The sequence below is a fragment of the Rhinopithecus bieti genome, unplaced genomic scaffold (assembly GCF_001698545.2).
Source record: "Rhinopithecus bieti isolate Rb0 unplaced genomic scaffold, ASM169854v2 scaffold_3527, whole genome shotgun sequence".
NCBI lineage: Eukaryota > Metazoa > Chordata > Mammalia > Primates > Cercopithecidae > Rhinopithecus > Rhinopithecus bieti.
The window spans coordinates 3,044,440-3,066,638 of record NW_016804488.1 but is presented as its reverse complement, the minus strand read 5'-3'; the positions used below and the strand labels follow the sequence as shown (position 1 = coordinate 3,066,638).

The 22,199-nt window shown below is 45.2% G+C and overlaps 1 protein-coding gene across 4 annotated transcripts in view; it reads left to right on the top strand.

Moving 5' to 3' along the window:
• The first annotated feature begins 732 nt into the window (after positions 1–732).
• Positions 733–22,199, top strand: part of DDC (dopa decarboxylase) — a 106,927-nt gene continuing 85,460 nt past the window's right edge. For 2 of the 4 annotated variants that reach the window (XM_017868593.1, XM_017868595.1), the window contains exon 1: positions 5,790–5,847. The gene's annotated coding sequence lies outside the window, so the exon portion shown is untranslated. Of the gene's footprint in view, positions 903–5,789; positions 5,848–7,476; positions 7,565–22,199 lie in introns of those variants that run through there. The other 2 variants (XM_017868592.1, XM_017868594.1) reach the window with 2 other exon arrangements.

Genomic DNA, 22,199 nt, shown 5'->3' with positions numbered 1-22,199 from the left:
TGCTCCAGTTCCCCAGGATAGAGCAAGGAGAGCTCTTCCCTGCATCTAGCCTATGACAAATGCCTCTGGTGACAGCCCTCTCTGCCTTGTTTCCAGTCCTTTAATGAGCTGCCCGCAGTGAGCCTCACTTTCACTCTGCACTTCACACCCACCGAGCTCCATGCTTGGAGCCGCCGGGGGTCTGCCAGAAAGGCCAGCTCCTAAGATCCCTGCAGGCTGTGCCTGCTCCACTTCTCAATGTGGCTTTCTCAGCCCTGCTTTGTTCTCTCATAACATTCTATCGACTTTGGGCCTTTTTAGAAATTTGTCCAGATTCCACTCAGAGCATTGTTTCATGCATCTCAACTATGATTTTGATGGGTTTGGGTAAGGAAGGTGAGTTCCTGGGTTCTGCTGATATCTGAACCTGGAAATCTTACCCATATTGCTAAGTGCCACACAGGGAAGTGCGGGCTTACTTTGGTGCTGCCATCAGGGGCGAGAGGCTGTGTGCAATGCAGGCATCACCTGGTGCAGGGCTGGAACGTATCAGATGACTTACTGGGCTCCAAAGTTGAAATCAGGGTTGCTTAGTAAAAGGTGGGATGTATGTAGAATTGCATAAGAAAGATCCAAGTTTCTGGGATTTGGAATGAAACAGTCTCTTCAGAATGTGCTCTCAGGATTCCCAGAGGAGAGCTATTTCTCAAGATTTCCTTGACCTTTGTCACCAGCAGGAATTAATGTTTAACTGGAACATGAGGCTGGAAATACAAGAAGAGGGAAACATGTGGCTTAGAGTTTCAAGAGTGACTGCCTCGGCGCCGAGTGCCTCAGCGGCTTCTCTACATGCTCTTCAGTCCCCGAAGTCGGAGAATCCCATCAAGGACGGTAGCCCTGTAAGGAATTCGAATTTCCAGTGTGTAAGTCCCTGGTTTTATACCTACGCAGATTGTAGTGGGAAAACAGCAACATGTACCTTGACTCTCTGGCCCCACGTTACTGAACATTTGCTTAAAGGTTAACTCACTTGAGGGATCTTGTGCGGTGCTTTCTCTTCTGCTGCAGGCTGGCAGGGGTGTTTGTTCTGCGGGGGCTGTGCACTTGGTGGCTCTCCATGCACACAGTCACTCCAGTGACACATGTTTAATAGGGACTGGGAATGATTTCATGACTGTGGTTCAGTAGCAAACGCAGGCCAGCTGTGATTCTATTTTTAACATGTACCGCCAAGGGTGGTGCTGATATTTTATTCCACCGAGCCTCTGTTTCTTCTGTAAATGAGGATTTTCTTAGTATCGACTTTGTGAGGATTAAATCCCATAATTTTATGGAGGTGATTAGTAAACGTGAACTCTGCCCTTACCCATATAACATCTGAGGCTCCGTGAGGGCTCTCTCCTTTTGGTGTATGGTATAGTCTACTTAGAGGTCAATTTGGTGTCTACCTATGCAGGGTGATTTGAGGAGAATTAGAAGATCTTTCCCACCATTTTCCCACCAAAATGCTGCGTACAATTCCCATCTGAAAACATATGCGGATAGGAATTTCTACTGGGAGAATTGTTTGGTTATCGACTTCAATGAGTCGAAGTTTTAACTCTGGTTAAACTCTGTTGTTGGAAGTATGTAAGAATCAAAGCTTAATCGATGGAAATCATTGCTCTCCATCACGCGTGAGTTAAAACCGTTACTTCTGAGTGGTCAGTTTGCATTGGGCTCTGTCTAGAAGAAGGTTCACCTTTTTCACCTCCAGTCACATCCCCATTTCACAAGTGAGCAAACAGCCAGAGGAGGGGAGGAGGATGGCATAAGATCTTGCAGCTGGCAGAGACAAAATGTGAATGTAGCCCGTTTGCACTTGGTGCTGTTGGGCAGCCAAGCAATCCAGTGTGTGGGTCCAGGGTGACAAGTGCCACTCCTGTGGATGGGGTAAGTCCCTCCAGCATTCAGTCTTGCTCTCTGTGCTTATCTGGATGAGGTGCAGGATGAAGATGACCCTATAGAACTCTACCCTGGAAGTCCTCACAAAGTGCACACGTGACATTTTTGAAACCAGGGACATGTTGGTGCTGCTTAATATTTAAATCATAATTTTCACACTCTTAAAAATTACTAAATAAGTTTGAAGAGACACAGTCATCTGCCTACAGTGCCACCCTTGAGCTTCACGCCACCCTGGTCTCCAAGACAGGGGAGAGGCTCAGGAATACTGAACGCAGGTACGACTATGGAAGAAGAGCCGAGTTTTCACATTTTAACAAGGTCAGTTGAGGCCGGGCGTGGTGGCTCACGCCTGTAATCCCAGCACTTTGGGAGGCCAAGGCGGGCAGATCACGAGGTCAGGAGATCAAAACCATCCTGGCTAACCCGGTGAAACCCCATCTCTACTAAAAAAAATACAAAAAGTTAGCCAGGTGTGGTGGCGGGTGCCTGCAGTCCCAGCTACTCCACAGGCTGAGGAAGGAGAATGGCGTGAACCTGGGAGGCAGAGCTTGCAGTGAACTGAGATCCGGCCACTGCACTCCAGCCTGGGCAACAGAGTGAGACTCCATCTCAAAAAAAAAAAAAAAAAAACCTAGGTCAATTGAGTAATCAACTGAATAAATAAATAAATTATTATGTAAAATGAGGGCTGGATGCTGTGACTCACACCTGTAATGCCAGCATTTTGGCAAGGTCAATTAAGTAATCAACTTGATAAATAAATTAATTATTATATAAAATGAGGGCTGGGTGCTGTGACTCACACCTGTAATGCCAGCATTTGGGGAGGCTAAGGTGGGTAGATCACTTGTGCTCAGGAGTTTGAGACCAGCCTGGGCAACATGGTGAGACCTCATCTGCACTAAAAATATAAAAACTAGCCAGGTGTGGTGGTGTGCACCTGTAGTCCTAGCTACTTAGGAGGCTGAGGCAGGAGAATCGCTTGAGCATGGGAGGTGGAGGTTGCGGTGAGCTGAGATCGAGTCATTGCACTTAAGCTTGGGTGACAGAGTGAGACCCTGTCTCAAGAAATAATAATAATAAAAAAATAAAATTATGAAAGTTTTACTCTGCCAAGAATCTATTACATTTTTTTTCCCCAGGAACACTGGTCTGACTTTATTATTATTATTATTATTATTTTATTATTATACTTTAAGTTCTAGGGTACATGTGTACAACATGCAGGTTTGTTACATATGTATACATGTGCCATGTTGGTGTGCTGCACCTATCAACTCATCAGCACCCATCAGCTCGTCATTTACATCAGTTATAACTCCCAATGCCATCCCTCCCCCTCCCCCTTCCCCATAATAGGCCCCGGTGTATTACAGTTTTAAAGATACGTAGAGGCTTAAATATATAAAGAAAATCTTGGTTCAACTATGGAGAGAAAACAACAAATCCACCATCTTTACCAATTATAGTAAACTGGATGATAGATTTAGCAAACAAAACATTAGTAAACATTTAGAAAATTTCAAAAGCAAAAGTAATAATCTTGCTTTATTGGACATATATGGAATCAAATACCTAAAAATTAGAAAATACACTTTATTAAGTGTCTTAAATGGCATTATGCAAATGTCAACATCTATCAGAGAATTGCTCTCACACCAACATGTTCTCTGACCGCAATTCAATCCAATTAATTAAATTAGAATTCAATTAAAAAATAAGCAAATATTGCTATGTATGTCTGGACATTTTTTTTTTTTTGAGATGGAGTCTTGCTCTGCCACCCATGCTGGAGTGCAATGGCACAATCTTGGCTCACTGTAACTTACGCCTCTCAACTTCAAGCAATTCTCCTGCCTCAGCCTCCTGAGTAGCTGGGATTACAAGCGCCTGCCACTACGACCGGCTGATTTTTGTATTTTTGGTAGAGATGGGGTTTCACCATGTTGACCAGGGTGGTCTCAAACTCCTGACCTCAGGTGGTGCACCCATCTTGGCCTCCCAAAGTGCTGGGACTGCAGGCATGAGCCACTGTGCCCGGCAGTCTGGACATTTTTTGAATAGCTACTGAATAACTCATGTATCAAAGAAAAACAAAATAGAGATTAAATACTACTTATACATAAATGATAATAAAATATCAGCCCCCTCCTCATACCTGTGTCCCCCTGGTGTGTGGCCCAAGCTGTGTGCGGGGTGAAGGGCACACACCCAGGGAGCAGTGCAGTCCCAGCCTCGCCCTGCAGGAGCCCTGTGCTCAGTCACCCACTGCAGCTCCCAATCTCCTGGCCAGTCCTCCCCAACCAGGGCTCTTCCTCATATGTGCATAGCCACGGGCAAGAAAGGAGGGTCTCAGGACAGAGGAGTTTCAGCTCTAGAAGGGCCTGGCTGTCCAGCTTGACACTGTCCCCTCCCACAGAGCTCCAATGCTCATAGCTGGGGCCTGCCTCTCCTCTGTGGTCATGGCTGAACTCACAGTGTTAGGCGGAATGAGCCACTCTGCTGCTGGCTGCTGGCTCCCCCTGGATGGTGACGCTTGGGCAGCTCCCATCTTGCCCTCTGCGTAGATGGGGCCTAATCTCCTTACTGCCTCCACTGTCCACGTGGCTGCTGCCTGCGGGTCCCTGCACGGCTGCTGGAGGGAGCTGCTTACGCACAGGCTGAGACCAGGATCCCCTCACTTGTACCACCTGCCGGCTCCCTGCCCTGCAGCCTCTGCACTCACGGCATGTTCTGCTGCCTTGAAGGCTGCTGCCTCTGTCCCAGCTCCACGGGGTCTCTGCTCTACAGTGGTAGCTTCTTCCTTGAAAAGATGCTGCTTAAAATTAGAGGATGGATGGCTTTGCTTGGGGAATTTCTAGCTCTGGACTGTGCCACAAGCCCTGGATGTGGTATGTGTATGTGTGTGCATGCATGCACTTAGGTATATGTGTGCGTGTGTGCATGTGTGCAAGCATGTGTATGTGGTATGCATGTATGTATGCATGTGCTATTGTACGTGTGTAGTGTGCATAAACATGCATGCATGTGTGCTTGTGTATGTGTGTGCATGCATGAGTGTGCATGGTGTGTGTGCATGTGTGTGTGGTCGGAGCAGAGGCACCTGCAGGTTGCTTGTCATCTGAGTGGACCCTGTTCTCCACTATTCCTCCTCTGCAAAACCCAGGCTCCTTTCCTAGCTTCATATGACTCCGCGTGCACCTTCAGGAGAAACGGAGTCCTGCTCCTTCTATCACACCCATCAAGCAGGGGTGGGGGAGGGGGTGAGGGTGGGGAAGATGATCCTCCCTGTTGCTGCCCAATGGTGGGAGAAGAGATGGAGCCCAAACCATGTTTTCAATGCTGATAGGCTTAAGGGTAACAGCACAGGAGTTTGAGATGCACGCGGCTCAACACCTAATCTGCATCTCACTTCACTTTCTCATCTGGGGAAGTGGGCTTGGGACCCTGAGCCTCCTGAGTATCACAGGGTCCTAATAGTCCCTCACATAAGGAGCAGGCCCAGAGTGAGCACTCCCCAAATGCCATGCCATCCCTTCCTCACCCCTGGAGTGGAGCCTGGGGGTTCTCAGACTTGTTGGGAGAGTCCCAGGAGCACTGGCTCCAAATCTGCATCCCACACAGTGCCTGGGAACCCAGGTCCCATTTTTTCCTTGGAGTCTCCCCAGCCCCTGCAGGCCATGCTGCTCCTCGCCATCCTGCTAGGATGACTCCCTCCTCCTGGGGGCAGAGTGGGGGCAGGAGGTGGTGGGAGGGTGGAGGGATGCTGCTCAGTAAATAATGCAGAGCCGGCAGCTCTGATTGGCTTCGGAGAGGCAGACACTGTGTCTACATAAATGGCAATCACATCTTCTGTGCCTCTCAACTGTCACTGTGGAGAGGAGAGAGAGAGGACAGACAGCAAGTCACTCCGGGCTGCCTGTGAGTACCGCTCTTTGTCCTCATGGCTCGCAAACCAGACTCACGCGTCCAGCTCCCTGGATGGCCGTGACCCTGGGGTTTGGGGTGGGAGGTTTGCCGGTTGATTCTAACTGTGCTGAGTTCCCCTCCTGCAGGAGAAAGGAGGTTCTGCCAACAGGGACAGCTGAGCATCCAGTGTGTTCAGGTGGCATAGGGTTTACAGGAACTTCTCAAGAAAATAGGCACCAACCTAGGTAGGCTTGCTTTTTTGTGCCATCTGCAAGCAACAGGTCAGGCACATAATCCGAAACTTTGGATTGCTTTTTAGGCCACATTCCTAGAGCCACGACAGCAACATAACTGAGTGGAAATTATTTTCCAGACTGGCTCGCGTGCATGTAGTGACCACGGAGGCCACATGATGGGTGGGAAAGAAGGAGGCTGTGCAGCCCCACAGGCTGGGGTTTGCATTCAGGTGCACTCCTCCCCGGCCGCCTTTCCTGCCTCAGAGGTGAAGGAGAGGAGCTAATTAACAGCGTCCTCCCAGCAGATCATGGTAAAAACCAGGTCTGATTTTATAAAGGGGCGGGCACACAATAGGTGTTCAATAAATGAGAGCCCTATTATGAATAAGGGAGGAAAGTGTGAGGGCGATGAAGATGCTGCTGAGTGGTCTGCTGCGCCCTCCATAGCCTGTTTTCTTCAGTTTCCAAGGGAAATTCAGGCAGGTAACATGGGTTCTCCCCACAAGCTTGTTTCTCTCTTGAAGACTCCAAGGGCAGAGGCTCCTTGCGAAAATTTCTCATTCAGATAAGCAGGGTTTCCCCTCCAAGAGGTGACAATCGCTGCACAAAAGCTGGTCCTCTGTGAGTTTGTCAGGTGTGCCAGAGACAAACACTCCTTTTCCTCGGGGCACGGGAGTCCTGGCTGGCAGCCTGCGGTGACCCCAGACTAGAACACAGGCATCCTGGATGGCTGACCATGGAGCAAGTTAAGGGGTGTCTGGATGGTTCTGAAGGAAACAAAATGGTACCATTCTCAGCAGTTTCTTTTCTTCCTGCCTTCTGGGCACACACTGGGTGGGCCTCTGCACACAGCTAGTGTGAATATAATAATTAAAATAAATCCCCCTTAACTCCCCTGCCACAAATTCAAAGAGATAGCCTGGGGTTCTAATTACCTTTGTTTTCTGCTCTTCAAGATATTGATTATTCTGAAGGTTTTACTTTCAGAAACTCAACTTGAGTCAGCTGTCAAGTTTAGGGAACAGCTCTAGGAAAACCACACTATGTGGATATTTTAAAAGAAGTGTTCTGCGGCCGGGCGCAGTGGCTTTTGCCTGTAATCCCAACACTTTGGGAGGTTGTGGTGAGTGGATCACCTGAGGTCGGGAGTTCAAGACCAGCCTGGCCAACATGGTGAAACCCCCTCTCTACTAAAAATACAAAAAATAGACAGGCGTAGTGGTGCGTGCCTATAGTCCCAGTTACTCAGGGGGCTGAGGCAGGAGAATTGCTGGAACCCGGGAGGTGGAGGTTGCAGTGAGCCGAGATCACGTCATTGCACTGCAGCCTGAGCAACAGAGCGAGACTCCGTCTCCAAAAAAAAAAAAAGAGGTGTTCTGATGTTTTATGTTTGTCTGGTGCTTGCTGGCATTTCTGAAGGAAGACATTCAGGGAGCCCAGAGGCACCTCGTGGACATATGGGGCAGCGATGGACACAGGACCTCGTAGAAAAGGTTAGAATCCCACTGTGCTGAGAGATAGTGGAGGGTCCTGGTCTTGTGGTTTGGACAGAGGCAAGTGTGGAAGCCGCTTCTGAGCTGTGCAGGCTGAGAGGAGCTCCGTGCCTGCTGCATGCTTCCCTCAGCCTCTCCACATTGCTGTCGAGGGGATCATACTGCTACTTTGCAGAGCTGATGGGAAGTTTAGGAGAATATAGTTAAAGGGCTTATACTGCTGCCCTGTATATGGCAACTCTTCAGCATTTCTTCTGTTTTGGAGGAGGTAGCGGGAGGCACTTCTCTTGGGGCATGGAGGGCCACAGAATTTGTTGAGCCTCTGCTTGTTTCTGTTGGGATCAGCCCAGGTGGGTGGAGGCAGACGTGTGTCTGTGGGCTCAACGCTCCCACCCGAAGCCACATCCCCCTGTTCTCCCAGGTGCAGTGAACCAGGCAGGAGCCCTGGACCACACTCTTGGTTGCAGACGCCACCTTCCCCATCCCAGTGGGAGCCCTGTTTAGAGTCCTGTGGTCTCATCTCTTGCCATGGTGAGGACACGGGCAGCTGACAGTGCAGGTGTAAGTGGATTCCCAGGCCAAAGGTGTGTTAGGAAAATGCTGACTTCAGAACACTGACACCCACTGCTGCACTTACTGGCTGTGTGGCTGTGGTCAAGTTAAACAGCAACAACTACTGGCCTGGCAGGGTTGTGAGCGTGTTCAGTGAGATGATGTATACCATGAGCTTATCAGGAGCTTGAGCACTGCTGATTTGTTTGGTTTCTTGGACAATAGGATGTGGCAACCAAGGTTCAACAGATTCTCAGGATTTTTTCTTGGTGGGGGCACCTCAAGTGCAGGCTTCTTAGCAACACCAGGCCCCAGGCCAGCAACTGTTCAATATAAGGAATAGGGAGGCATTCACTGTGAATCTAGAAGTCAATATTTACCACCAAACTGGCTCATAAGGACTCCCCAAAGAGTGTGCCAAAGCATACTAAATAGATTCACAGTGCAGGTGTCCTGTGTTTGTAATAGACGGTAAACCAGGACATGTCATGGGCACTGGATATTATGACTATGGTGAAAAGAAGCAACCAGCTAGAACGTAATTTGAATTGTCTCAAACCAATAGCAGAAGCAGATGGTTATGATCTCTTGTGAACTAGTAATGTGACTGCAAGAGAAAGGGGGAAAGAATTGAGAAAAAAATAAGGGAAAAAATTTGGAAGGGGGGTTGATTTCTGAAGTTTATTCTGACATAACTCTTCAATAAAATGAAAACAAAGGAGAAGTTAAAATTACCTAGTAGTTAGCATATAAACTTTTAAAATTAGCAACCATGAATGAAAATAATAAAATGTGAATGTTTTAAGGTTTAAAGTTAAAATGCGAATGAAGGAGAAAAGCTTACAGAGATGGAGTGTGTACGCTCGATGCCTGATCGTGGGTGACATTTCCGTATCATTCCAGTTTTTCAAAAAGAAATTGACAACACGCAAAAAGAACTGTACAACTCACATGTGTCAATTCCACTGGGGAATTAATATCTTTGAGAGACAGACCCAATAGGTGCGACCTGTATGGTGATGGTGGAGTGTCATCTACTCATGACAGTGCTGCCCATAGCAGCGAACAGCTGACAGGCAAAGGGGGGATGAACAGTGTCATAGGAACACGGTGAAATCCCCACTCAGCAGCCCTTAATAAGAGCAAATAGGAGTGTTATGTTAAGGAAATTCTGCATATTGTAATTAGGCATACAGGAAAAATGTCAAGTGAAAAAAGGATCCCCAGTCATACACACATCCTCATTGCAACGATTTGAATTGTCTACAGTCAGGACTAAAATGGAATGATATCAATCAGTTTAATGTCCTTGACATTTTTTTTTCGTCTTTTGAGATTGCTCAAGTTATGAATGTTTCCAGCCAGCATTAACTTAGGTCACAGCACGGTTACAGAGATATGAGTGGAAGTAGTATCTTTCCACGGGAGGAAAACTGAAAACCAAGACAAACTTCTCTATGGCTCCTTTCCATGAATAATTGTTGGCCAAGAATCTACTTTGACAGAGCTTTGTTTATTAAACAGGGAATAAATAAGAAACAGCTGCACAAAGCTCCTTCCTCCTTCATGTCAGCAGAGCAGCAAGGCTTTCCCCTGAATTTTGGTCTTTGTTGTAGAAATTTTCTCCCTTTTCTCTTATGCTACCTCAGGAGAAGAAGCTTCTGCCTGTCTTCTGTAGCATCAATAATAATAATTGCTAGACACAGGTTTACAGTCCAAAGTGCTCTCTGCCTGCATGAGCTTGCAGCTCCATTTGACAAGTGAAGAAACAGACTCAGAGAGGCCAAAACGTCAGCCAGCAGCTGCATGCCTCTTGCCGCAGAGCTATGGACTCAAGCTGTTCTCTCTGAATGCAAACCCATTATTCTTTTTACTCTCCATGAGGAGGAAGAGGAGGAGGAGGACTGTCCTGTGGAATTGTAGTGCTGAAAGCATAGCTCTGCTTGATTGTGGCAGGGCCATTTTCCAACGCAGACCAAGCTGGCCAAGGAGGCAGCTGGGCGGAGTGGGACTTAGAACCCAGTGCAAAGTCCCTTACAGGAGTTCCTCTCTGGACAGATACTCCCTTGAAATGATGGATTTGATTCCTCCTGAATTTGCGCAGGTGTGGAGAGTGAAATTCTATGCTTTGAGCATCTATCTTGTAATTATCTTGTACTCTCTTCACGGTTCTGTGTGGTGCCTAGGATGATGGCCATGGTACAGATTGCAAGTGGAACTGCAATGAAGTGGACATGTGTGTTTCTCCCAACATTCCTATGTTGAAATCCTCACCTGCAATGTATTAGGAAATGGGAACTTTGAGAGGTGATTAGGTCATGAAGTCAGAGCCCTCATGAATGGAATGAGTACCCTTATAAAAGAGACCCTAGAGAGATCCATCACCCCTTCCACCATGTGAGGACATAGAGAGAAGGCTGTGTCTATGAGAAACAAGCCTCACCAGATACCAAATCTGCCAGGGCCTTAATCTTGGACTTCCAGCCTCAGAACTCTAAGAAATCATTGTCTGTTGTTTATAAGCTGCCCACTCTATAGTACTTTTTATAGCAGCCCAAAGGAACTAAGAGAGCGGGCTTGGCCACCGTCTCACCTCCAGCCAAGAGCTGCCCAAGCCCTTTCTCTTTCTGGTTACCATTTGTAATGAACATGATCTATAAGCAACCAAGGCACCGTGGAAGCTGCGGTGCCCCTGTGGTACTCAGTGGGCCTTCGGGAAATCATTCCTTGCAGCCCTGGGAGAAACTGGTTTTACATGTTTCTAATCCTGAAGTTACTTAAGCCATGCTCTTTTCATCAACTGATACGCATCTGGCTACGGCTGTTAGGGATGCTCTGTACCTGTGTTTGAGTCCAGGACATTCTCTTGGGTGCCTTCAGGAGCCAGACGGCCCGAGATCAACTGTGGCCTGATCTGACTATAGCAGGTGTGGAGTCTTGGTTCAGTTGTGCAGCCTCTCTGTGCCTCAGTCTTCTCATCTGTTAAAGGGAACAATAATATTACTGACAAGGTTTTTTATAAAGATTAAAAATGAGAACCAGGCAAAGAACTTAATGTAGTTCTTGGCGCATGTAAGTTCATATCAATGTTAACTATTTTTTAGACATAGTTAATGAGAGAGTACCTATTTAAATAAGAACACCCAGATTTACATAAAAGTAGTGGTACCAGTGTAAGACAGTGGCAAGGGTGTGTGCGTATGTGTGTGTGTGTGTGGTGCCCTGGCTTAATTGTGTCAATTATAAGTAGGGACACTTTGGCCTACAGGATGAAGGAAACAGGGGTTCTGCCTTTGTTTTGCTGCAACCAGCTTCACACCTGAGACAGCCTTTCCCTTCTCTGGGTCCCAGGTCCCTCCCTCGTAAAACGAGCATGGTAATAGCTCTCACCAATAAAGCATTAAAGGAGCTAAGATGTCAGCCTATCCTGGGGCTCTTTTCCAGTGATCTCTTGTCTCCTCCACTGACTCCAAACCACACAGACCATGCTTCTCAGGAACCCAGGACACCTGGATTATGGTAGGATTCTGCCAATGGGAGGTTTAGTGGGAGGCTGGAAGGCAGAGGTACCACCATCCCTGTGATACTGGCTCAGCCTCCTCCTCCATGCCTGCTCTCTCAGTAAGCCTGACCCAGTAGCAGCTTTGCACGGATGGCCTGGATCCTGGTTCCAGGAGCACAGTCTCTCCTATCTCTCCATCAGAGAGATGGGAGTGCATAATGGTAGCCAGAGAGGTTAGCTGAGCTTCCTCAGTTACCTAAGCTCACCCAGTTAATAAGCCTTGGAGATAAGACACAAGCCAAGGTATCTGGATCCAGATTCCACCCCTCTCCCTGGCAGTGCCATGCTGCCTCCCAGAATACTTTCTGTTTATGTTGCTTTTTACCCATGTGAGGAAGTCTGTGATGTTTCTCTCTCTGTAGCTTATAAAGCTTATGTGTTAAGGGCCTCAGTGACACAGAATCTTCATGACTTTCTGAAGAATGCTGCAGGAACCTGGGGTCAAGTATGTAGAATAATTGGCTTTGAGGCCCACAGTCTCTGAGAAGAGCAGTTGTATGGAAAGTAGGTCTGAGCACTAACTCTGGCTCTAGTCCCTGACTATTATCTCATCAAAGAACCTGACAAATCTGTCAGCACTACCTAAGTCTCATAAGCTAAAAAGAACCAGCCGTTGCAAAACAGTGGATTTCCAGTTTGTAAACAGATGAGTTTGAGAGCCATGGAAGAGAAATACAGGTGAAGATAATGTGTCCTAGAAGGGGAGGAAGGAAGGAGCTGAGGAAGCCGGCCTCAAAAGCCTCACAATGAGGCACTTCTGCCCAGTTAATTTTATTTTTTACTTAAAGAAAATTAATAGACTTTCAGGGCAGTTTCAGGTGTACAGGAAAGTTGAGCAGAAAGTAGAGAGTCCTCATATTTCCCCTCTCCCTCCCCACAGTTCCCCTATTATTAATGAAAACATTTTACTGAACACTGGCTCTGCAGCAGGCTCTCACCCCGTCATCTCACTCATCTTCCCAGCAGCACCGGAGGGAGGTATTTCTATGCATTTTTGCTTTCACAGAGGCTGAGAAGGAGCCCCAGAAAGGGGTGGAGGTTGAAGGTAACAGAGTAACTGAAAGCGATGGCCCTTGACCTCGGGTCTGCCTGACACTTGGTGGTGCAGCAGGAGGCCACTCCTGAGCAGATTTGGATTATGCATGTGCCTTTTGGCCACTGACAAAAATGCTCATGTAAGGTTTCTTAGTAGCCTGTTGTTTAACCAGAGTCTTAAGGGTTAAAAAAAGAACTTAGAGGATCTTTTTTGAGGCAAATTTATCAGGTAGCCATTTTCCTGTTATTAAAAAAGCTCTCATGGCTAGAAACTTCTTTATGGTCTCGCTTGGAAGCATTTCTCCTACTGGACATTTTTATGGTCTTTGAACCCACAGAGAAAATGTCCATCAAGAAAACAGTCAGGCTGGGAGCAGTGGCTCATGCCTGTAATCCCAGCATGTTGGGAGGCTGAGGCGGGTGGATCACGAGGTCAGAAATTCAAGACCACCCTGACCAATATGGTAAAACCCCATCTCTACTAAAAATACAAAAATTAGCTGGGTGTTGCCATTAGCATGGCACGCACCTGTAGTCCCACCTACTCAGGAGGCTGAGGCAGGAGAATTGCTTGAACCTGGGAGGTGGAGGTTGCAGTGAGCCAAGATCAAGCCATTGCACTCCAGCCTGGGTGGCAGAGCAAGACTCCATCTAAAAAAAAAAAAAAAAAAAAAAAAAAAAAAAAAAAAAAAAAAGAAAGGAAAGAAAAAGAACAAAAGAAAGCAGTCAATCCAGAGGAAAACCAGCCAAATTAGTTTTGTGCCTGAATTTGTAAGTATATGCTTGAGGTCGATAGTGAGCCAGGGCCTCAGTCTCAAAAGCATACGTGTTTTCTGAGACATATACTATGGCTCTTTTTCTGGAATAGTGTAAAAAATGTCAACCCTATTCTTTTCATCAGGATGGAAAAAGAAAGTCAAGAGAGGCTGAACAAAGTCTCCAGTGTCCCGGTGTTTGCAGCAAATCATGTCTTGTGTGCATGAACAGACAGGACCATGGACAGATCCACAGTGCATGGTTGCCATCCCCACTCCGGGCTTGTGAGGAATCCACTATCTTACATACACAGTGGTGTGGCTGGGCTTGCCCGTGATGCTAGGGGTCTGGGGTGGGTTCTCTTCAGTGGCTGTGGCAGATAAGTCCTAGGAGGGAAATCGCAATGCTCAGACTGCAGGACACTTAGTCAAGTGCTGAGCATGGAGAGCTAGACGCTGGGCAGGAACTGAGACAGGAGATGGCACAGGTGGAAGTGGTCAGGACTCAATGGTGGGAGGGGCTATAGCTCCTGAGCCATTAGTGTCTGCTGTGACTCTTTCTTGTGGCAGATATGTGAGGGGCTGGTGACTTGAATTGTCTCAAAGGTAGAGAGTAGAGTCCAATAGGGTATATTACAGAAATAAAATGTCTAGAGGACCAAAGATCATTCATTCATTCATGATTCAGCAAATACCTACAGAGCTCTCTGTTGTCCAGGGCCTGTGACTGGTCCCAAGGAGGCAAAAATAAATAAGTTGAGGACCCTGCTTGGAGAAGCCCACCATTTGCAAAGGGTATCACTGAAATGATGTATTACAACAAAATAACCCTACAGGTCAATCAGGAGGTCTGAGGGCGTTCAGGGGAGTCCATCTCTTCTTGAAGCATGTGGAGCTGGAGATGAGCTCTGACTGTTGCTGATGCAAAAAGACATTGAGCCAGAAGTCCAGGGAGGCAGCCGGCTCACCGTGCACAGGCAATACACCGCAGGGGCTGCATGGAGAACAGCGCAGCATGGAAAATAGTGTGGGGTAGAGAAGAGTGTGGAGAATAGTGTCATGTGCAGCTGCTGGAACACTGGGCAGATTATGTCAACAGAAGCTATTTCAAGGACCTGGAGAGGCATAAGCCACAGCCTTTATCATAGGCTAAGTCTTCCAGCTAATATTTACACAGCTTGGGGGCATAAAATATCAAACAGCTACAAATGAGCACAAGATTCTCTGTGGCTTCATGCTAAGAGCCTTCTAAAAAGGTCTTTGTGGGAAATAATCTGTGAATAAATAACAGAGAATAATTTAAAATATAAGAACCAGGTCTTATTTTACACTTTGACTAGGAATATTTCTTTTGGTGTATGTGGTGTGTGTCTGCTTTTTGTGTCGTTTATTCCAGAGCCACATGCTTTGGCCTGGTGCTGTGACTTAAAGCTGATATCCTCAGAAGGTGAGCATCTTTCTGAATCTTGCTCAGCTACCCCTTCTGAGTCTTCAGCTTGCTGCCTCACTTGTCCGGCCCCCCAGGAGGGCAAATAGATATAGCTAGAATATTTGCTTCAAAAGTCATTGCTAATAATCACACACCAGGTACAAGTCCTGAAGAAAAGATTATGAGATTTCACTACATAAAGATTAAAATTCTCATAGGTCAGAATAGAATTGTAAGCAAATTGTGTCCAGCAAAATGAGGAAAATGCCTGCAAAACATGTCACAGACATAAGAGTAGAATTTATTAGTATATTAGAACTCTCACAATTAAATAAGAAATATCAAACACCCTAGTGGAAAAGAATGCAGTGAGCAAGAAATTCATTAAAAAAGAAATCCAAATGGCAAAGAAACACATAAAAAAAAATACCCAGTTTCATTAATCAAAGTACAATGGGGCCGGGCGCGGTGACTCATGCCTGTAATCCTAGCATTTTGGGAGGCTGAGGCGGGTGGATCACTTGAGGTCAGGAGGTAGAGACCAGCCTGGCCAACATGGTGAAACCCTGTCTCTACTAAAAGTATAAAAAATAGCTGGGCATGGTGACATGTGCCTGTAATCCCAGCTACTCAGGAGTTCAAGGCAGGAGAATTGCTTGAACCTGGGAGGCAGAGGTTGCAGTGAGCCCAGATCATGCCACTGCACTCCAGCCTAGGCGATAGAGTGAGACCCTGTCTCAAAAAAAAAAAAAAGTGCAACAGAATCATTAAATGCTTACAAGGCTGGTTAAACTTAAAATGAATATTCAAGCCCAGTGATTGTACGGTAAAATGAGCATTCTTATACACTCCCTACCGGGAGAGTATTTGGTTAAAAAAAAAGTTTTAGGGGAAAATTTGGCAATATGTTTTCAAGACACTAAAAATACTTATCTCTAGAAGAATTTGTTCTAAATAAATTATAAAATAAGTGTTCTCCTTTTATAAATTTTAACACAAAAGAAAGTGTGCAGTAATGTAAACAAGAGGTTGCACATTTTAGGATTATTTAGAAAAGCTAATAGCTGACATTTATTGAGTGCTAATTTGTTACCATTTATTTATTTAGTTGTTACAAAAAATTCTTCGAGGTATTACAGGCGTACCTCTGTGAAAGGAAAATATCTTAGGCCCTTTCAAGCTGGGAACTACTCAGGGAAAATCTGTCTCCCATTCTGTTCAAGTCATCCCTTTTCTTTCAGAGATGGATGCATATTCTGATTGCCTTCTTTGGAAAGACTTATCAGAAACTCAAAAGAATGCAACCATCTGCCTCTCAGCTATCTGTGACCTGGAAGCCCCCAGTGGGAGGGCCTTGCTTTGCGCTGTCTCCGCCTTTCTGGACGGAACTAATGTATTTCTTACAAACTGTTTGATGTCTCATGTCTCCCTAAAAGGTATAAAACCAAGCTGTGCCCTGACTACATCGGGCACATGTCGTCAGGACTTCCTGAGGCTGTGTCAGGAGTGTGTCCTCAACGTTGGCAAAATAAAATGAACTGAGACCTGTCTCCAGTTTTTGGTGTTCACACCTCAGAAGTATTGCAAATTCAGTTCCAGGTGACCACCATAAAGTGACTCGCATGAATTTTTTGACTCTCCAGTACATACAAAAGTTCTGTTTACACTATACTGTAGTCTATTAAGTATGCAATAACATAATATGTAAAAAGTCTATACCTTAATTTAAAAATAATTTATTGCTAAAATGCTAATGATCATGTGATCCTTCAGCAAACGTAATCTTTTGCTAGTGGAGGGTTTTTTTTTTTTTTTTTTTTTTTTTTTGAGATGGAGTCTTGCTCTGTCTCCCAGGCTGGAGTGCAGTGGCCAGGTCTCAGTTCACTGCAAGCTCCACCTCCTGGGTTCATGCCATTCTCCTGCCTCAGCCTCCTGAGTAGCCGGGACTACAGGTGCCCGCCACCTCGCCCGGCTAGTTTTTTTGTATTTTTTAGTAGAGACGGGGTTTCACCGTGTTAGCCAGGATGGTCTCGATCTCCTGACCTCATGATCCGCCCGTCTCGGCCTCCCAAAGTGCTGGGATTACAGGCTTGAGCCACCGCGCCCGGCCTAGTGGAGGGTCTTGGCACCATGTTGATGGCTGCTGACTGGTCAGGGTGGTGGTACCTGAAAGTTATGGTAGCTGTGGCAATTCCTTAAAACAAAGCAATAATGAAGTTTCCTGCATCGATCAACTCTTCCTTTCATGAAGGATGCCTCTGTAGCATGTGATGCTGTTTGATAGCATTTTACCCCCAGTAGAACTTCTTTCAAAATTGGAGTCAGTTCTCTTAAATCTTGCTGCTGCTTTAGCAACTCAGTTTATGTAATATTCTAAATCCTTTGCTGTTGTTTCAACAATACTCACAGCCTCTTCAACAAGAATAGATGCTATCTCGAGAAACTACTGTCTTTGCTCATCCATAAGAAGCAACTAATCTGTCCAATTTTATCATGAGATTACAGCAATTCAGTCACATCTTCAGGCTCCACTTAAAATTCTAGTTCTCTTTCTATTTCCACCATATCTTCAGTGACTTCTGCCACTGAAATTTTGAACCTTGAAGTCATCTGTGAGGATTGGAATCAACTTCTTCCAAACTCCTGTTAATATTAATATTGTGACCTCTTTCTATGAATCACAAATGTTCTTAATGGCATCTAGAATAGTAAATTCTTTCCAAAAGGTTTTCAATTTACTTTGCTAAAGTTCATCAGAGGAATCACTATCTATGGCAGATGTAGCCTTATGAAACGCATTTCTTAATAAGACTTGAAAGTCAAAATTACTCTTTGATCCATGGACTGTAGAATAGATGTTGTGTTAGCAGGAGTGAAAACATTAATCTCCTTGTACATCTCACTCTTGAGTGACCAGGTGCATTGTCAATGAGCGGTAATATTTTTGAAAGGAATCTTTCCTTCTGAGAAGTAGGTCTCATCAATGGTCTTCAAATATTCAGTAAACCATACTGCAAACAGATGTGCTGTCATCCAGGCTTTGTTGTTCCATTTATAAAGCACAGGAAGAGTAGATATGGCATAGTTTTTAAGGGCCCTAGGATTTTCAGAATGGTAAGTAATCACTGGCTGCAACTTAAAGTCACCAACTGTATTACCCCCTTTGAGAGTCAGCCTGTGCTTTGAAGCTTTGAAGCCAGGCATTGACTTCTTCTCTCTGGCTATGAAAGCCCTAGAGGGAGTCTTGTTCTGATAGAAGTCTATGTAAGTCTGTGTTGTCTACATTGTTGTTTTTTTTCTTTTTGCGATGGAGTCTCACTCTGTCACCTAGGCTGGAGTGCAGTGGCGTGATCTCTGTTTACTGCAAGCTCCACCTCCTGAGTTCACACCATTCTCCTACCTCAGCCTCCCAAATGGCTGGAACTACAGGCGCCCCCCACCACGCCCGGCTAATTTTTTGTATTTTTAGTGGAGACTGGGTTTCACCGTGTTAGCCAGGATGGTCTCGATCTCCTGACCTGGTGATCTGCCTGCCTCGGCCTCCCAAAGTGCTGGGATTACAGGTATGAGCCACTGTGCCCGGCCTATGTTGTCCACATTGAAAACCTGTGGTTTACTGTAGCTACCTTCATGGATTATCTTTGCTGGATCTTCTGGATAACTTGCTGCAGCTTCTCCACTGGCTCTTGCTGTTTTACCTTGCACTTCTAAGTAATGGAGACAGCTTCTTTCCGTAAACCTCATGAACCAAACTCTGCTAACTTCAGGCATTTTGTCTGCAACTTTTTTTTTTTTACCTCTCTCAGTCTTCATAGAATTGAAGACAGTTAAGGCCTTACTCTGGAATGGGCTTTGGCTTAAGAAAGTGTTGTGGCTGGTTTGATCTTCAATTCAGACCACTAAAACATTTTCCACATCAGAAATAAGGCTATTTTTCTAAGCGTTTGTGTGCTCACTGGAGTTGTACTTCTAATTTCCTTCAATAACTTTTCCTTTGCTTTAATAGCCTGGATAACTGTTTGGCTTCACTTTTGACCTCGCTCAACTTTTGATGTGCCTTCCTCACTCAGCTGAATCATTTCTAGCTTTTGATTTAAAGTGACAGACATACTACCTACTCTTCCTGTCACTTGAACACTTAGAGGCCATTGCAGGGTTATTAATTGACCTAATTTCAATATTGTCACATCTCAGAGAACAGGAAGGCCCAATAAAAGGAAGAAAGACAGGCGAATAATGGGTCAGTGGTTCAGTCAGACACAAATTTATTAAGTTGACCATCATGTGGGTGTCGTCCATGCTGTCCCAAAATGATTACAATAGTAACATCAAATATTGCTGACCATAGATCACTATAGCAGATTAATAATAATGAAATGGTTTGAAATACTACAAAATTTTCTGAAATGTAACACGGAGTCATTGAGTGAGCACAGGCTGTTGGAAACATTGTGCCTATAGACTTGCTGGATTCAGGGTCGTCACAAACCTTCTATTTGTAAAAAATGCAATAAAACGGGGTGTACCTATACTATTATTGTCATGATTTTTGTTCCCAGTTAAAGAAAATGACGTTTAGCATGGCAGCAATTTACGCTGGGTTGTACAGCTTAATACATGGTATTACAATAGCTAATACATGCAATAACGATAGCTAATACATAGAATCAGGGTGTGACTCGCAGTCTTTTCTTTGGCTCTCGGTCTTCGAGTGGTGGCCACTGGGATACACCAATGCTTCCCACTATGTGGGTGAAAATTGGAAATAATATAAATGTTCAACAATAGAGGTACATGTTGTGAATATGGCACACTCACATTGTGAAATACTTGTGAGAAATCACACAATAGAAAAGTATTTATCAGCCAGGTGTGGTGGCTCATGCCTGGAATCCTAGCACTTTGGGAGGCCGAGGCAGGCAGAGCACTTGAAATCAGGAGTTCAAGACCAGCTTGGCCAACGTGGTGAAACCCTGTCTCTACTAAAAATACAAAAAAATTTAGCCAGGCTTGCACCACCATGTCCTGTTGTCCCAGCTACTCAGGAGGCTGAGGCAGGAGAATCACTTGAACCTGGGAGGCAGAGGTTGCCGTAAGCCAAGATTGTACCACTGCACTCTAGCCTGGGTGACACAGCAAGACTGCGTCTCAAAAAAAAAAAGAAAAAAAAGAAAAGTATTTGTCAACATGAGAAATGTACTTAGAAATTAGTGAAGAAAACAGGCCAGCAAAAGATCTGCAGTGTGATACCATTTGAGTTAAAAATTTGAGTCATATTAACTTGAAAACTTCCACTTGAAGTGAAAACCAAGTTTCACTGTATGTGCAAAATTTAAAATAAACCGTCCACCAAACTAAAAACTAATTTCAAAGCCTGCAGGCCCCAGGGAATTGTAAGCTGGATGCTTTAGCATGTGGCCATGATATTTTGCTGGTGAACAGGACACTCTCTTGTCATTGGCTTAAGAAGCACAAAGGTGCAACAGAACTTCAGACAGTCATTGTGGTTTTTCTCATGCTTGTTAGTTCGGCACTCACTGTTGCTATAATTTAGAGTCTAATCTTACGTCTCAACCACTGCCACTTGGGCACTCACTAGTTGAGAAATGCATCCTTAAACAATAGCTTTAATATGGGGGCTGGATCTAATAAGCCTTAAAATAACATAAAAATTGCTGTAATTGTTTATTTAACAGAAAACACGGAAGTAAAATGTGAGAGAGAATGTCAGTGGAAGGAAAAGCACATTCAAGCAAGTTTACTTTTGTCAAAGGACCTTGACCAAACTTCAGCAAGCTCCTCTGGCCCAAGAGGGAAGAGCTTAGCCAAGTCTTCCCTTTGGCCTGCTGAGCACACCCATGATGTCCAATCAAACTCATGTGCTTCCACTTTTGGTATCTAATCCAGAATTCCTTTTTCCTCTCCATCCTTGATACTTACCCAAGTTCCTCTTAGTAATTTTCCACCCGTGGACCCTCTCACCTGCCCATTGGCTGTAAGTCCCTATGTGCCCCTGTTGTTTTTGGAATCGAGTTCAGTCCCTCCCCTTTTGCAACATTCTATCCCTATTGCAGTGGTCTTGAGTAAAATCTGTCTTGTCACTTTTAACAAGTGACTGGTGAACAATTTTTCTTTACCACCTGTAACCTCACAAAATTGTCAAAATCCCAGCATGGACAATGGGGAAAATAGAGAAGTACTCGGAAGCTGTTATTAAAGTCATCACCTTTGCTAATAACAGTGAATTTAGAGTATTCCTAAGCACTTAACTCCCATGGGAAAATTTGTCTTAAATTTGTCCTGGAGCCAGCTTTTAAATTTGAATCCTATTTCTGCAATTACTGGTCATGTGATCTTGGGCACGTCACATTGCCTCTCTGAGCTTCCATTTCCTCATCTACAAAACTTTGGAGTATGGAAAAGATTTGAAAATGCATCCCTTGGCTAACGTGCAATTGTCTCTCACAAATAGAAAATAGTCTAGAGGCTGGGAGTGGTGGCTTACGCCTATAATCCCAGCACTTTGAGAGGCCGAAGTGGGCAAATCACCTGAGGTCAGGAGTTCGAGACCAGCTTGGCCAACGTGGTGAAACCCCGTCTCTACTAAAAATACAAAAATTAGCTAGGCGTGGTGGTGGGCGCTTATAATCCCAGCTACTCGGGAGGCTGAGGCAGGAGAATCACTTGAACCCAGGAGGTGGAGGTTGCGGTGAGCCAAGATCACGTCGTTGCACTTCAGCCTGGGCAACAAGAGTGAAACTCCATCTCAGAATAAATAAAAAAATAAATAAATAAAATCAAAACAAAATTCTAAAAGGACACGTGCCAGAATTTTGGGTGGTGGGATTCTAAGCTTATCTTTTTCTTCAAGTTGTTCACTGTCCGGTTTTGAAATACAATTCATTCTTATTTACAGATTCCACATATGCAAATTCTCCTACTTGCTAAAATTCATTTGTAACCCCTAATTTCAATAAATATCAATACTCATGGTGCTTTTGAGACCATTCAGGGACGTACACATGTGTAGCGTGGTGGAGAATGCGCTTGTCCGATGCACATGTTACCAGCTGAGGTTGAACAAGGGGGCGCGGTGCTTTCTTGCCTCAGCTCTCATAGTGTAATCATGTGTCCTTCTCTCCATCTATTTAGTGCCGCATCCTTCACATTTTTATGTTTTTCTTCTTGGTGGTGATTTTGCTGTTTAAAATGACTCCCAAATGTGGTGCAGAAGTGCTGTCTAGCCATCCTATGCACAAGACGTGCCTTATGGAGAAAATACATGTGTTAGAGAAGCTTCCC